The sequence below is a fragment of the Camellia sinensis genome, chromosome 9 (assembly GCF_055761805.1).
Source record: "Camellia sinensis isolate YWXY chromosome 9, ASM5576180v1, whole genome shotgun sequence".
In the NCBI taxonomy this organism is placed as follows: Eukaryota; Viridiplantae; Streptophyta; class Magnoliopsida; order Ericales; family Theaceae; genus Camellia; species Camellia sinensis.
This window is the reverse complement of record NC_138969.1, coordinates 118,406,833-118,411,673: the sequence shown is the minus strand read 5'-3', so window position 1 is coordinate 118,411,673 and position 4,841 is coordinate 118,406,833.

The window sequence follows — 4,841 nt, the reverse complement described above, 5'->3', positions numbered from 1 at the left end:
GCAAGTTAGGTCATGAGCACTGAAAATTTTCCTTTTTTGGGTCCAAGAAAAAGGTCCAGTTTTGGGAAATGGAATAGTTTTCGAGAGAAGATCAGTCAACCTCAGTAAAAATTCTCAAAAACTATTTTTGCAAATGACCATTGCTCAACAAGCACGGAACCTACTCTTGAAATGCACAACCTCGGATCCATAGCAACGGAAAATTGCCCTTTGTCTGAAGGACACTACATGGCAACAGAAAGTTGCCCCTTGTTTGAAATGACACTGCGGCGTTTTGAATGGCAACGAAAAGTTGCCCCTTGTTTGGATAGTACCGCAGCGCATTGTAGTCAGTCCTTAGAGCGACGAACACAACCAGACTCTCGGATACAGAGAAAGCGAAGATAATCAAAACCATTACATGGGCACAATCGATTTGGAGTGTTTTACGACTGGACTTCATAATGAAGTTGCCTACGTATCCCAAAGATGGGAATCAAGCCTTACGTAGTTCGGGGTATAGGTACACTCGGGTATTACCTTTCCTTTTTAGGCTCTAACTTTTGCCAAGGCACCTGTTGTTGGTTTTCGACCTTGCGAGCTTTGTTTTTCTTTTCTTTTCAATTTTTGTGTTCTTTTCTTTTCTTTTCATTTCTTTTGATTTTCTTTTTTTTGTTCTTTTCTTTGCATCTTTATTTTTTCTTATTCTTTTCTCTTTTTTGTTCTTTTTATTCTTTTCATGCTCTAACTTTTGCCTGGGTCGCCCTTCCGGGTTTTCGGCCCAGCGAGCCTCTCAAGGGTAAAAGCATAACAAGTCCATGCCAAATGGTTTTAGGATCTCGAAGCCATCCGTATCCAAGAGAGTGGTTGTTGTATCGATTTGCAGAAGGATCCATCTTCGGCTCTTCGAGCACATCGGACATTTTCGCCCCTAGTTCGAGGGGTGTTTCTGTTCTAGCTTCGCAAGCTTCTTCTGATGAAATCTGATCTTTTTGATCTGACTTTGGTGCCTCTTATTCGAGGGCTGTTTCAAATCTGGCCACACAGGCCTCACATCGTAGTTGACCGTTGAACCTTCTGAATTCAAGTTCAAGGTTTGAAAGCAAGGTGTAGACACCCTATTTTTGACCATCCTCAAGACTTGGACGTCACCGTTTGAACACTCGGTGATTATCTATGATTGTGTTCGTTTGGAGTTCCCGGAGGTCTCGGCTCGCGTGCCTTGCCTCAGGATCTCCGAACCCAACCGTTTAGTGTCTGGTTTCACACCAAACACTTGTGTTTTGCCTTGGAAGGGTAGGGAATGCCTTGTGAGGCATCCCCACACACCACCGGCAGTGGATAGAGGCCATCGGCTAGTTTTTGCTGCCACCGGCAATGTATATTGCCGGCCGGCACTATTTGTTACCGGTCAGCACTGTTTAGTGCCGGCGGCACTCTTTTTTGCCAAGATGGCATTTTTAGCCGGCCGACTACTGTGCATCTGCTTTTGCAGATATTTTAAGACAACTGTCTTGCTTTTGGCTCCCCTCCATACACGTGTATGTAGGGATCTCCCTCTTATGAAGCTTGTCTTGTAAGCTTTACAAGACAAGAAGTTCTATAAAGAGAGGGGCTCTCTCTTGTTGCAAGGGTTAGACACTTGAGATATTTTAGAGAGCTTAGACAGCCATTTTTAGGGTTTGAGTTCTAGGGTTAGGGTTTGATACAAATTATCTCTCTCTTTTTCCCTCTTGTGTGTGTTAAAGTGTGTTTGTGTCTTACTATTGCACACAAACACATAGTGTTTCACCTTCCCATAGCTACTGAGGTTCTAAAGGACTGGTTTTAGTGCTTTGGTGTTGGATTCAAGCCAAAGAGGGCCATTGGAGCACCATTGTTGAAGAGGTCTTCAAGGGTAAGAATCTCACCCCATTATTCCCCATTTTTGCACCTTATTTATACCTATCTTAAAATCATTTTTGAGCTTAGTGTATAATACAAAAAGTTCTGTTTTTAGACCCTCTTGATTGTTTATTAAGGGTGTTTTGTGGTTTGAGGGTGTTTGACCCCTCTTAGGCCTTGAAAGGCCCCATTTTGTGCTATTTTGTGCAAGTTTCGAGACTTTGGTGTTTGGGCCTCTTCACCACTGAAATCTTGAGGGATTTCAGTGGTGAAGATGGTGCTTTGAAGTCTCCAAAAGGAGAGGGCCACCTCCTCTCCTTGTTGTCCTTGAAATGGACCATTTTTGGCCTCTTGAGAGAGCACCTAGCTAGGCTTCATGTTGACCATGCCTTGGCTGTTTTTTGTGCTTAATATGTCATATTATACCTCTGATTTTTGTTGGTTTTGGTACACCATGCATGCTTAGCATACCTACCATGTAATGCTATGTTGTTGCCTCAATGTGCCTTAGGTTGTTAGCCCTTGTTGGAGCATGTTTTAGGCTTAGTCTTGTGAAGATTTTGTGCATATTTTGCCATGTTCTAGGTCTGTCCATGGTTGTTCGGGTCGGATTTGGCATGCATCATATAGCCCTTTTGCATTTTGGCTTGTTGGCCTTAAGCATGTGAATGTATAGCATGACATTTTTGTATTGATTTGGTGATTTGGAATCATCCACCATGTCATTTCAGTCCCATTTGCATGCCTATATGTTTACCTTGGACGCATCTTTAATGCTTTGGAAGCTTGTGTAGTATGCTCCATGTTTTGGCACTTATGCATGCTTTTGAATTTGAGCCATGTAGATGCCATCTAAGTGGTCTTTTGGGCTTTATTTTAGGTGCTAAAACTCTGTTTTTAATCATTTAGTTCATGCCATGTTTGGTCTTGCTAAGTGTAGTTCAATACTCCATTGGTTTGCTTTGAGCACTTAGGCCATTTGTTGCATGTTTGGCTTGATTTATTGCTTGGTTTGGCACCATGTTTTAACATGATTTTTTAATGCTTATGTTGCATGCTATATGTCCATGATTACCTTCTTTCAAATGTGTTTGAGAGTTGCCCCATTTGTGCTTAAGTGTTGGCTCTCAATTATGTGCATGTGTGTATGTATTTGGTCCCTCGTATTATAGCACTTTCGCCGCTGTTTTGGGCCTATTTAGAGTTGCCTAAATCGTGCATAAGTACATCTTTTCATCCATTTAGCATTGCCCCATGTTTGCTTGTATGCTTGCATAAGTGCCTTGCCATGCCATGTTGCATCCTTAGCTTGCATGCCTAGGTTGCATTGCATCTTGCATGCATGCCTTGTTCCTTGACTTGGTGATAGGAATTGGGCCTTGATTTGTGTGTTTGGCTTGCATTTCATTTGACATGAAAGTTGCATACTTGATTCTTTGGGCCATCATGCATGGAAATGCGTGATTGGTGGTTCGAGAATCGAGACACATGCCCTTTGAGTCACAAACATGATAAGGGACATGAATGGTGCATATATGCTTTGAATTGTGCTTCCATGCTTTGCCTTGCCCTCTGTTGCTGTCAATTGCAGATTCTGCAGGAACACTTTGCCGACCGGCAGTTTCAAGTGCCGACCGGCAATCCCTTCTCTGCCGACAGCTCCATTTTGTGCCGATGTCCATAACACACTGCCGGTGACAGCTCCATTCAGTCGGTGGCACTCCTCAGTGTCCAAGGAACCAGTTCTGAGATTTTGGCAGCCTCCAGAGGAGTAAAGGAAGGAAAACAGAGGCAGCCTATGCATGGCGGTGCGTTTCCGAGCAGGACCGAGCATGCATTGCATCGAGCTCTCCTCCCGAGGCGGTTTACTACTTTTCTTAGATTAATTAATTTGCTTAGTTGGTTAGGCAATTTGTAGTATTTAATTAGCTTGCGTAGTTAATTAATTTGTAATATTTATTCAGTCCCTCCGAGCGAGGGCAAATCTGTAATAAGTGTGTGTGAGTGGAGTGTATGTCTTCCAATCCCCACTTCTTTCTTCCCTTTTACTTACCTGCTTTGATGGTTAGTATTAGGGCACGTTTAATTTAGCATACCTTATGCTATGCATGCGTGCATTCATGCATTTGTATTGCATGCATTAGGCTCGGTACATCACGCTAACTGCATTTGTACTTCAATTCCAAATTGAATACGTGCATCAAATTGATCGCATTTTCACATGCCACAACTAGACTAGCCGAGCCAATTCTAATTGCATCCTGTATGTGTTGCATTAGACAATTGACATGAACTAGGACATGCATGTTTGCTAACTAGTTTATTGTTTTGGCACGGAGTACAATGTAAGTATTTTAGCTTTAGCATCCCGCATGCGTGTGAGTGTTGCCATGACAGTATGCTTGCCATGCGGCTAAATGCTTATGTGATAAATTGTTTGAATGCCTGTGGGTGAAGGTTGGATTGTTTGAGTTGGAAAAAACTCGTTGAAATCCGTGTTTTAGCCTACTTGAGAGTAGTAAATTCCAAAGCATTTTCCAAAACAAACGGATATGCAATGTTTATTTCCAAATTAGGCAATCTAGTCTATACTTGTTTGTTGCGCGCATAACATAGTAATTCTAGGCTAATAAATGGAATTAGAACACATAACGTTTTCAAAATCGGATATCACGGTTAGTAGAGGCCGGTCTTCGGACCGGGCAAAAGGGGGTGCTCATAGCTGACCTTCCCCGATCGTACCCAAGCTCCCGAGCCGAGACAACTTCGGTGATGACGGACATGTGGCCTTCGGCACCAAGTCAGGGTTTCCTAAATTTCCCCATTAAAAAATATTTAGGTGGCGATTCTGTATCTGGCAAAGCAGTCCATGTTTGGCACTTCTTTTCAAAAAATCTGTTTCTCAAAACGATTTGCCAGATTTGGACTCTTTGGTTCAAGATTAAGAACCGTGACGCAAATCGAGTCCGAACTGTAGC